Consider the following 12,486-nt stretch of genomic DNA (forward strand, 5'->3'; position numbering starts at 1 on the left):
TATTTTTGTCTCTATAATGACATACAAATTGGTCTCTGATGAGTTGGTCTGTGAAGTTTTCAAACCTACAGTCTGCTGCCAATCTGCGCAAAACAGAAATATAAGAATCAACGTCTTCGCTTTCAGATTGCTTCCTCTTAAAAAATGTATGCCTGAGAACCATGAGGCTTGGCTGCTTGTCAAAGCGAAGATTGAGCTTCTGTACAGTTTCTCTGTATTCATCGTTCAGTGCGCCTTCTTCCTGAGGTAAATCTGGTAAGTGCTTCAACACAGATCTTCTTTCAAAACCCAGAGAATGTAACAGTAAACATTTCTTTCTATCCGCACTGAATCTAGCTGCACCTATGGCTCCTAAATAATTTTCAAAGATGTCATGCCAAACCTCCCATCTGATAGCTGGTTCTCCCGGGGTGTCCACAAATGCTGGAGGAGGGTTAACAGACTGTAAGGTGCACATTACTAGTGTAGAAAAAAAATGTATAAGGAAGAAAAAAAAGAGATTTGGTGTGTGTATCACCGCTTGAAATGTACATTGTGCTATGCATGCGTGGGTTCAAATCCCATCCTCGTCGCCATTCAAATGTAGTAAGGAGCCAGGAAACAGGTGATGTCTTGAATAGATTTATTGTAGGGTTACATGGAAGAGGAGCTAGCTTGGAGGAAGCCAGCTCCAACAGACACCAACTCAAGAATAAACTATGTGCATTCTAAAGTATCTAAGCAGCAGGAGGACATTCTAAAGAAAACCAATGCGTAGCAATTAAAGACTAACAATAATAGAATGATTAATAAAACAGTTAGCCATTATCTGACTTAACAGATTACTACATTAACCTAGCAAGCAATCACAGGCTTCTAAAGTAGGCCGGGTGTATCAAACTCAGAACTAAAGATCATCCAGCAGCACAATAATTAATTGTCCAACCAAGTGATTGCCTTTTATAAAAAAGAAAGTATTTTAGTGCACTAAACGACAACTACACACTATAATATGCAAGTGCAAATATCTACTGGTGAGAAGACACTGTATCCGGGGTTTAAGGTACGCTTCCCCCAATCTTCCTCTAACTCAATGTAAAATATGGCATAGCAGGTTTCAGGCACAAATTCACTGATACCCCCTTGTTCAGAGTTTGTGCACTTAGCTTTACAGTATGTAAATCGTACTGTTGGACCTGGTCCTCTCTGCAGGGTCACCCCCAAACATTTTGTCTTCATCTCTCTTGTTTTCTAAACCCGTTTTTGTTGGCTTTAAGGACTCTGTGTATTTTACCACTGCTAACCAGTGCTAAAGTGCTTGTGCTCGCTCCTTTAAACAAGGTAAATTTGACTTCCAAACACTGGCACTCTTAATTTACTTGTAAGTCCCTACTAAAGTGGTACTACAGGTACCCAGGGCCTTAAATGCAACTAGTGAGCCTGCAGCGCGTATTGAGACACCTACATAAGTACCCATTTTAAATATCTCAGATCTGCTATTGCAGCCTGTGTGTGCAGTTGTAAACTGCCATTTCGACCTGGCAAAATAAACCCTTAGCCAGGTGCAAAGTTCTTCATTAGAGATGACAGTGAAACGTGGTGATTATTGTGATGGGTTTATTAGGAGAGAGAAAGGAAACAACTCTCTAATGGAAAAGCCTAGGCCAACTGACTCTCACTGGAATCTGGGCTATCACAAGATTCTAGCCCCAGATTCCACTATCCAGCATTGGCCAGGACACAACACATCCCCGATCGTTAGCACATTAACAATTAAGATAAAATAGTAAGAGTACACAAAGAATCTACAAGTGAGGAGGTAATAAAATTTGCAAAGCAATCAAATGACATATATGTGAAATAATATCCAAAATAATAACATGTGTACAGTGTCACAATTGGGTAATACGATCAGAAACAGGGTGTTCACCATGATGGTGTAAACACATGGCTTACACTTGTCAAGCTATGACATGTCATAATCTTTGCACCAAGCTGATTTAGTTTTCAACCCTGAAGCTTATGCCTTATTTGGCACATCACTGTTTTGTTGTTTAACGACATCTCTTGGTCCGGAAAACTTTTCTTCATTAGGCCATAAACATTTAGGCACTTTAACAACCGTACTCATGCTCCACACATTTCCATCAGACAACTCTACTACTTAGTGTCCCACTCTGACTCTATTTTCATGGGAACAGTAAATTTGGATTCTCCAGATTTAATTAATCATCCCTTCTTCACACAAACCCATTCACCAATACCAAATTGGAGCATGGGACCCCTATGCATCTGAGAAGACTCTTGTTTATCATTTGAAAGCCATCGACGATCAAACTTTGTCACTGTGGTACTACTTGTTACTTTGGAACGAGCAACTCAGTTTCTCATTTCCATCATCCACATCTGGTTCATGTTACACACAGCCTTCCTTCCCCTCATTTTCTCAAATGGAGATATAGCTCCTACTGTTCTGGGAGTAAGTCTATAATTCCATAATAAGTCTTTGAGTGCTTGAGAACAATTTCTTCCACTAGCTAAAGCTAACTGTATACCTTCCTTCAAAACTCTTATCCACCTTTCTACAATTCCATTGCTTTGTGGATAATAAACTGATGTTTGTAATTGACTACTTTAATTTCTGGCCACTGGGATAATTGATCAATGAGAACTATGACATAAACCTGACTGTTGAACAAACACATGGGACCGGCAATGTTAACAGAGATTCTCTCCCATACATTTTCATGTCTAGAAACAGGAGCTTTCTCACAGTTAATATCCTTTTGTAATTTGTCGCTAATGGCACACTCAATGCAAGATCTGACCTTTGCTTCAATACATCTGTCAATAGCTGGCCACCAACATTCAGAACGTAGTCTATTTTTCATACTAGACATGCCAATATGACCTACATGGGCCATGTCCAACACCTGTTGCCTCAAATCTTTAGGTACCACCAACTGTACACTACGAAATAACAAATCATCAACTACTGATAACTCGCTTGCAACGTACAAATAAGGTAATAATGCTTTATCCAAACTTTTCTTTTTTGGCCATTGTGAATTGTTATATTTGATAACCTCTTGAATTTCCTCATCATTATTACAGGCACTCTTCGATTCATCTTGTTTAATGCATCCATTCGATGCCTCAAAAATGGATATGACTCTTTCAACATCCTCATCGATAATAGACTGGTCACATTCCTCTTTAATAGGTAAATGGGATAAGCAATCTGCTAAAATGTTCCTGGCACCTGGGATGTATTCCACATTGAAATGATAATCTTGCAATTTGTACTGCCATATGGCAATTCTGCATGTGGCTTTACCACATCCTTTAATAGTGAATAACTCCACTAAAAGACGGTGATCTGATCTAATTTTAAATGGAGTACCATATACATATTTGCGAAAGTATTCTGTGCCCCACCAACATGCCAGAGTTTCTTTTTCTAGAGTTAAATACTTAACTTCAGCATCCTTGAGTGGTCTTGATGCAAAAGCAATGATGACAAGTCTTCCATCCTGATTCTGCATCAAAACAGCACCACTACCTACATTACTAGCATCAGTGACAATAACAGAACTACAACGGGTGTCAAATGTTGCCAAAGCAGAGGTGGAAGATAATTCTTTCTTACGGTTGACAAACTCTGTAGCACATTCCTTACACCAATTAAATTGTTGGTTTTTCTTCATTAGACTCTTCATATGATTAGTCTTATCAGCAAACAAAGGAATACATTTGGCATAATATTCAGCCAAACCTAGGAAAGATCTAAGCTGATCTTTAGATTGAGGTTCTGGGGGTTCTTTAATTGCTTTTACCAAATTCTGTGTTGGTGATATTCCTTTACTGCTGATATTGTGACCTAAATAGTCCACAGATGCCATTTCAAATGTACACTTTTCTTTGGTCAATGTCATTCCATAGCTTTGCAAAATGCTAAGAACTTTGCACAAAGTCTTAGCATGCTCTTGCTTATTGTTCCCGAACACCAGTATATCATCCTGAAAATACAAGGTATTTTTAACATCTTTAAACAGCTTATGCATGACTCTCTGAAATACTGCAGAGGCTGATATTAGACCAAAATGCACCCTCTAGTATCTAAAAGCCCCTTCAGGAGTTATGAAGGAGGTGTAAGGTTTGCTATCCTCATGCATAGCAATTTGATGATATGCATTGGATAAGTCCAATGTGGAAAATACAGCTGCCCCTTTCAAAGCCGAAAACATTTTATTTATATTTGGCAATGGGTGCCGATCCACCCACACAAATTTGTTTAAGTCTCTCAAATCAACACAGAGTCTAGTTTTTCCATTAGGCTTGTGTACCACTACCACAGGTGACATCCACTCAGACGACTCGATTTTTTCAATTATGTCTTGACTGCATAATCTGTCTAATTCTTCTCTTAATGCTTGTCTCATAGATAAAGGAACGTTCCTAACTTTGTGTACTTTAGGAATGGTATTCTGTTTCAAAATATTTTATGTACAAATTCCTTCAACAATCCTAGTTTTGATGAAAACACATTAGGAAATAATTTCTCCCATTCGGTTGCTTTATCTTTACCTACTTGAGCTATGAAATCACTATAGCCTACCACTTGTTCAGGATGATTGGGATCCAGGGTAATGAGCAAATCCCTTTGTTGTGGCCATCCCAATAAACAAGATCCCTCCTTAGCTACATACACATTGGCTGTTATGGTCTTACCTTTAAAACTAATGTTAGCAACAAAATACCCTAAAACATCAATGGGTTTATTGCCATAACCAACCAATTTTATGTTGGGTGGTAACAATTGTGTGTTGGGAAATTTTTGTAAAAAATGATCAACAATTTAAGTATGGTGGGCTCCAGAGTCAGCCATTACTTCAATATCTTTACCATCAATGTTAACAACACAGAGTGGAGAATCCTTGTTTTTATCATTAACTTCATGAAAGCAAAGGAAAAATTATTTAACTAAATCATCTGACTCTTGACCTACTTCCTTGATATGAGCAGGTCTGTTCATGTATTTGTTTTTATTCCTTCACATTCTAGAGTAGTGACCTTTGTTTTTACAATACCTACTCACCTGTCCGACAGCTGGGCATGATTTGTCATTTGCTAAATGACCAGGCGACCCGCATTTGAAACAAACATACTTTTTTTTAAAAGCTTGGGGGCTCATATTAGTTTTTTCCTTGTAACGACCTTTTGATGATTTATTATCACTCATATTCTTTTTTACTACTTGTACTTCAGAAGTTAGTTTTGCTGCCAACTCTTTCATACCCAATTTCATATCTTCAAATCTATGACTAATGTCAATAGCTTTCTCTAACATAAGGTCTTCCGCAGCTAATAATGTCTCCTGTAATTTTGTGTCACAATTTTGTGTACCATTTGATCACGTAACATCTTGTCATGGAATTCTCCATACTTACATTTTGCAGCAAGCACTCTTAAGCAATTAACAAATGAATCAATAGATTCATTGGACAATTGAGCTCTATTAAAAATGTATGTCTGGCAACCACCTCATTAACTTTTTTTATATATAATGGATCTAATTGCGAAATCGCCATTTCATATACATCAAATTCATCCTCGTCATCTTGATCAACCACAATGGGTGGTGTTAGACCTGGCATCATTGGCATGAGTCTCTCCTCCATTTGTTTCTGTTTGCCTCCTCTGTTTACGATGTTTTTGCTGGATTATTGCTTTGGGCACTGTGCCACTGCTGATCAGTGCCACAGTGCAAGTGCTCCCTATGTTAAATTGTTACATTGATTGGTGTTACCATGATTGGCTTGGTTGACTTACTGTTCAGACCCTAGTCTAGTGCACTGCGTGTGCCAAGGGCGTGTAAGTTAACTGCTGCTGGTGGGCTTGCAGCACTGGTTGTGCCACCCACAGAAGCAGCGTGTAAAATGTGTCTCAGGCCTGCCACCGCAGCGCCTGCGTGCAGTCCCTGACTGCCATGTCGGCTTGGTAAGGAAACCTACTTACCAGTCTCTAAACCTTCACTTTGCCACATTTCAGACACCTCTATGGTAGGCCCTAGGGCAGGGTGCATTGTTGGTAAAAGGTAGGTCATGCCCTGATGTGTGTGGCATGACCTAATAGTGAATTACAGCCATTTTCGTTTTTCACTATTGAAGGGCTACCTGCCTCCAATAGGCCAGACTGGGCAGACTGATTATTAACTCCATTATAATCTATCTGACTCAGGGAGCATGGTAGCAAGTCGAGTTTAGTATCCCTGAACTCAGAATTTAATAACACACCCTTTAGGATGGATGGTTTTTAAATTCTATGTTTGAAAATAGCACTTTTAGAAAGTGGCTATTTTCTTGTCCAACTATCTACCGGTCTCTGCTGGTTTGGTGTGTGTGTCAGGGGCTGGGTGGCTCCAGAGGTCTGAATGAGTCAGTGTGGGGTGAATGGGGCGTTTACACATAGAGTGAGGGAAGAGTAGCCTGCCCTGCCTGACACAATACTGGCTCCGCCTCCTGCTGGGCGACTGATAGCCCTGCTCCTGCCAGTGACAATACTGGCTCCGCCTCCTGCTGGGCGGCTGAGGACCCTGCCCTGCTCAGTGAATAGGCCAGGTGCCTCTGCCTGGCAACACCCACAACAAACCTGAGATGGTGGGAATTTCCCTGCTTGGACAAAGGGAACAAAGGAGAAATGGGGTATAAGAGAAGGACCCCTGAACCAAGAACTCAGATCACTTCTGACAAGGAAACCTGTACCAAGGACAAGAAGCCTGCTGATCTAAGGACTTGCCTCCCCTTTCTGCCAGAGTGCTGTTTTGCTGTGGAGGAACCTGAAAGCTGCTTCTTTATTTTTGTCAAGGAACAAGGAGAGAGGAACTTGGTGTGTACTCTCTGAACACTTGCTAGGAAATCTCCAAGGACTGGAAGAGTGCCAGTCTCCTGCTGAAGTCACAGGGCCAAAGGACTTCACCATCTACTGAATTGCTGAATTGCTGGAAAGTGTTGTTTCCAGTACACAAGGGAAAATCTGCAGTCTCGACGCCAGCAGCAACGCTAGTGAGCAGTGGGTATCGGCCCCGGCTCCAAGTGACCCCGTCTCGACGCCAGTATCAACGCCAGTGAGGAGTGAGTATCGGCTCCACCTTCAAGCGACCCCGTCCCGACGCCGCTGCTGATCGCATCGACTCGACGCCCTTCTCGACGCCGTGAGCGCTGCTCCGGCCCGACATCCCTCGACACCGCTGCGGATTGACCCGACTCCGAGGCACGATCGACGCCGACCTCGGCGCCGACATCTCGACGCCGTGGAGCATCGTTTTCTTCATTTCTCAAGGTACTGTACTTGTGGGGTCTGTTGCAACTCCAGGCTCGACGTAGCGCTCCTCGCGGTCGACGCCGAACCTTGGGAATCTTGTAGACTCGACGTCGTGTGACTCCTGTGGGGGTTACATTGTTGCCAAAGAACTGTGCTCAGAAGAATACTTTGCTAAAGAACTATTTGCCAAGAAGAAACCTTACTTGAACTATTATTTTTCCTTCCAAAGAGTATTTATTAAGACTGTGGTATATTTTTGTCGTTATTTGGTCTTGTGCTAAGCCTTATATAAAAATACTATTTTTATAATAACTTCTGTGTCGTGTCCATCTGTAGTGTATTCACTTTATTACTGTATGTGGTCATAAATGCTTAACACACTGCCTCTGAGATAAGCCTGTCTGCTCTGCCAAGCTACCAAGGGGGTAGCAGGGGTTATCTGAGTGTGTAATCCCCTTTCCCTGACTAGAGTTGGTGGGTCTCTATTTGTCAGAAGTGTATACCTCTGCCAACTAGAGACCGCCGGTTCTAACATTGGTGGTCAGCGGTGAGGATTTGAACTTTGCATTTATGACTCATGTGCAGTGATTAGTGTACGCTACATAGTGAAAGCAGACCATAACGCAGCCACAGTCTGTTTGGTAGGATATTCTATTTTTGTTCTCCGCTTTCCTGGAGCTTATTTTTTTAAACACTGCCAGTTTTGACCATGGAGAATGCCCGAGCTGCTACACCTGTGGAGAATGTTGTGGGGGAATTTGATAAGGAGAAGATAGATTCCTACACGCTAAAAGATCTAAAAGGATTTTGCAAGCAGTTTAAAGTTCCGACCACAGGTGTCTCAAAGAAAGAGGGCTTCCTCAAAGCGCTGAAGGCCTGGTTAGAGGCCAGAAATCCCTCTGATCCGGTGGTGGTACCGGAAGAGGAAGAAGAAGAGGAAGAGGAAGAGCCCACAGGTGGGCCAGTGTCATCTCCAGGCAGTAGTGCGTCCTCTAGGAGCCTTTCCCCCGAAGAATTAGAAGACAGGGAGAAGGAGAGGGGGTACAAGTTAGAAATGGCAAAACTTAAATTAGGAGGGCAGTTGGAATTAGAGAATGCGAGAAGCAAGAGAGAAGCTGAAATGGAGAGCAAAAGATTAGATTTTGAGAGAGAGAAATTAGCGTTTGAACGTGAGAAGAGGGTGAGGGAGATGGAGCTTAAAACTAAGAGTTTAGAGTTGAATCCCTCTGGTGGCAGCACTCCATCCGTGCCTGCAGAAAGTAGGTTTTATTTTCCTAAGGATGTGATCAAAGATTACAGTAAGAATGAAGATATTAGCCAATGGTTTAAAGCGTATGAGTTAGCATTGTTGGCCCACCGGGTCCCTGAGAAAGATTGGGGAACGGGGTTGTGGAGCCGCTTTACAAATGAAGGGAGAGATACCTTGTTGAGCCTTCCTGCTGAGGATAGGATGTCTTATACTCATATGAAAGATGCTTTAATGCTGAGATATGGCCTAACTCCAGAAAAGTACAGACAAACCTTTAGAGAATGTAAGAAGTTGCCTGGTACTACGTGGGTTGAATATGTGTCTTTTTTCTGCAGAACCATGGATGGTTGGATAAAGGGTAGCAAGGTTGATAGTTATGATGCTCTTTATGATTTGTTTGCTTGGGAGCACTTGTCTAATAACTGTTTTCCAGAGCTACGCCAGCACCTTGTTGATAGCAAGCTATCTAACCCTAGAAAACTTGCTGAGGAGGCGGACCGCTGGGTCAGTACCAGGGTCCACAAGGGTCCAGTGGGAGACTCAGCCAAAGGTGGGCAGGGTCCCCAGCAGAAGAGTGGGGGGGACAGGGGTAAACAGAGGGAGTTTCAGAAAGGGCCCCAAAGTAGTCCCCAAGGGAACCAAGGGAAGGGTTCCCAGCCTCCCCCTGTAAAGAAGCCAGAGGCCCCGACAGGTAAACCTGTTCGCAGGGGCCCCATGACCTGCTATGCCTGTAAGCAGGTGGGACACCGTTATTATGATCCCCAGTGTCCCATGAAGGATTCGAATGCACCGCCGCGTGCACCCCCTCGTCAGGTAGCGAGTGTAGCCCTGGGAGGGGATGAGATGGGTGCCCCCGGTGGGTGGGGTCCCGCAGAAATGTCCCTGGTCTCTTTAGGAGACGTGGAAATGGTCCCTCCGACCCCTCTGCCTAGTAACACTAAGAAATATAGGCAGTGGGTGACCATTAATGGCCATAGGGTGGAAGCTCTCAGAGACACCGGAGCGAGTGTGACAGCTGTCAAGTGTCACTTGGTGTCCAGAGAGCAGGTGGTCCCGCATGCATTCTACCCCGTTGTAGCTGCTGACAACTCACAGAGTCATTGTGAGGTAGCTCAAGTTCCTTTTGAGTGGGGGGGGGTCTCAGGTACTCTTCAGGTTGCTGTGAGGCCCGCCATGCCTGTTGATTGTCTCTTGGGCAATGATTTGGAGGACTCCCCTTGGGCTAAGGTGGAGAGAAAATCGCATCTGGAAATGTTGGGTCTGCCTGAGTGGGTGTGTGCGACCACTCGGTCCATGTCAGTCAGTAAGGGTGTTGATGGGGCCCTGGAGCCTGAAAGTATGGCCCAGGTCCCAACCGTGAAGAGAAGGGGCAGGGGGCGCGGGAAACCGTCCCCCATCGTTCCCGCGGTCCAGGAGGGAGCAGACCCTGAGGGGGATGCCCTGGAACCGACAGGAGAACAAGTGGCCGAACTGGGAGACCTGCCCGAGCTGACCCATTGGCAGCAGGATGGTGGTCCCTCCAGGGAGGAATTTTGTGCTGAACAGAAAGTGTGCCCTTCTCTTGTGGGTATGAGGCAGCAGGCCTCAGCCCAAACGACAGGTGATCAGTCAGGATCACATTGGGTCTACTGGGAGAACGACCTCCTGTATAGCGAGCCTAAGGCTGCTGAACCTGGGTCAGCCCGTGTGCTGGTGGTACCCCAGCGCTTCAGAGCCTTCCTACTGGGGTTGGCTCATGACGTTCCGTTAGCTGGACATCTGGGGCAGGACAAGACCTATGACAGGCTTGTCACCCATTTTTATTGGCCCCAGATGAGAAGGGATTCAGACATCCATTGTAGGACCTGTCAAACTTGCCAGGCAAGTGGGAAAAGTGGGTGGAAGCAGAAGGCTCCCCTCCAACCTTTTCCCGTCGTCAGTACCCCCTTTGAGCGAGTGGGAATTGACATTGTGGGGCCACTGGACCCCAAGACAGCCATGGGCAACAGGTTTATCCTGGTCTTGGTGGACCATGCCACCCGGTACCCGGAAGCCATCCCTCTCCGAACAGTGACGGCCCCCGTGGTGGGACGGGCACTGATGGGTGTTTTCTCCCGCATGGGGTTCCCCAGAGAGGTGGTGTCAGACCGGGGCACCAACTTCATTTCGAATTATATGAAGTCTCTGTGGAAGGAGTGTGGGGTAACCTACAAGTTTACCACTCCTTACCACCCTCAAGGTAATGGGCTGGTTGAGAGATTCAACCGGACCCTAAAAGGCATGATCATGGGTCTTGAAGAACCAATGAGGCGTAAATGGGACGTCCTCTTGCCATGCCTGCTGTTTGCTTACCGTGAGGTGCCACAGAAGTCTCTAGGGTTCAGCCCCTTTGAGCTTTTGTATGGTCACCTGGTAAGAGGACCTTTGAGTCTGGTCAAAGAAGGCTGGGAGCAATCTCCCAGGAAACCTCCCCAGGATGTATATAGTTACATGCTGGCCTTTAGGAACCAGACTCGGCGCTTCAGAGATCTTGCTCAGGCAAATCTGGAGGCCAGCCAGGAAGAGATGAAGCGGTGGTACGATCAGAATGCCACTCTGGTTGAGCTTCAACCTGGTCAGAAAGTTTGGGTCATGGCCCCTGTGGAACCTTGTGCGCTCAAGGACAGGTGGACTGGACCATTTGAGGTTGTGGAGAAAAAGAGCGATGTCACCTACTTGGTGGACTTGAAGTCTCCCAGGAACCCCTTAAGGGTCCTGCATGTCAACCGGTTAAAGCCCCACTTAGAAAGGTCCGAAGTGGGCATGCTCTTTGCCACAGATGCTGGGATGGAGGAGGAGAGTGAGCCTCTTCCTGACCTCCTGTGTGCAAAAGAAAAAGATGGGTCAGTGGATGGTGTTGTCCTCTCTGACACACTGACCCCTGAGCAGCAGCAAGATTGTCGCCATCTGTTGGTACAATTCCCTGATCTGTTCTCCTTAATCCCTGGTGTCACTCAGTGGTGTGTCCATGATGTGGACACTGGGGACAGCACTCCTGTGAGGCACAAGGCCTACAGGGTGACTGAAAAGGTCAGAGCATATATCAAGGAGGAGGTCTCCAAGATGTTTGCCTTAGGGGTGGTTGAGTCCTCTAGCAGTCCTTGGGCCAGCCCAGTGGTCTTGTCCCAAAGGCAGCGGCGCCTGGTGCTTCACCAGAACTTCGGTTCTGTGTGGATTACCGAGGACTCAATTCGGTCACCAAGACTGACGCGCACCCCATCCCCAGAGCGGATGAGCTCATCGATCGGTTGGGGGCTGCCCGGTACCTTAGTACGTTTGATCTAACGTCTGGGTACTGGCAGATCGCCTTGACTGATGGGGCAAAAGAGAGGTCTGCATTCTCCACACCAGATGGGCACTACCAGTTCCGTGTGATGCCCTTTGGGATGAAGAATGCCCCTGCCACATTCCAGAGGTTGGTTAACCAGGTATTGGCCGGGCTGGAAGATTTCAGCGCCGCCTACCTGGACGATATAGCAGTGTTCAGCGCCAGCTGGGAGGAACACTTGCGCCACCTCCAGGAAGTGTTGTTGGCCCTGCGCAGAGCAGGCCTCACAATCAAGGCTAGTAAGTGCCAGATTGGGCAGGGTTCAGTGGTGTACTTGGGGCACCAAGTAGGGAGCGGCAAGGTGGCCCCCCTGCAACCCAAGATAGATACCATCCTGGCTTGGGAACCGCCCAAAACCCAGACTCAGGTGAGAACCTTCTTGGGTCTCACGGGTTACTACAGGAGGTTTGTCAAGGGGTATGGCAACATTGTGCACCCCTTGACCTCGCTGACTTCCAGGAAGCAGCCGAGACTTGTGATCTGGACTGACGCCTGTCAGAACGCCTTTGACACCCTGAAAACTGCAATGTGTACAGCACCGGTCCTCCAGGCACCCGAATTTTCAAAAGAATTCATTGTCCAGACAGAC

This window comes from Triturus cristatus, chromosome 1_2 (genome assembly GCF_964204655.1).
Source record: "Triturus cristatus chromosome 1_2, aTriCri1.1, whole genome shotgun sequence".
NCBI lineage: Eukaryota > Metazoa > Chordata > Amphibia > Caudata > Salamandridae > Triturus > Triturus cristatus.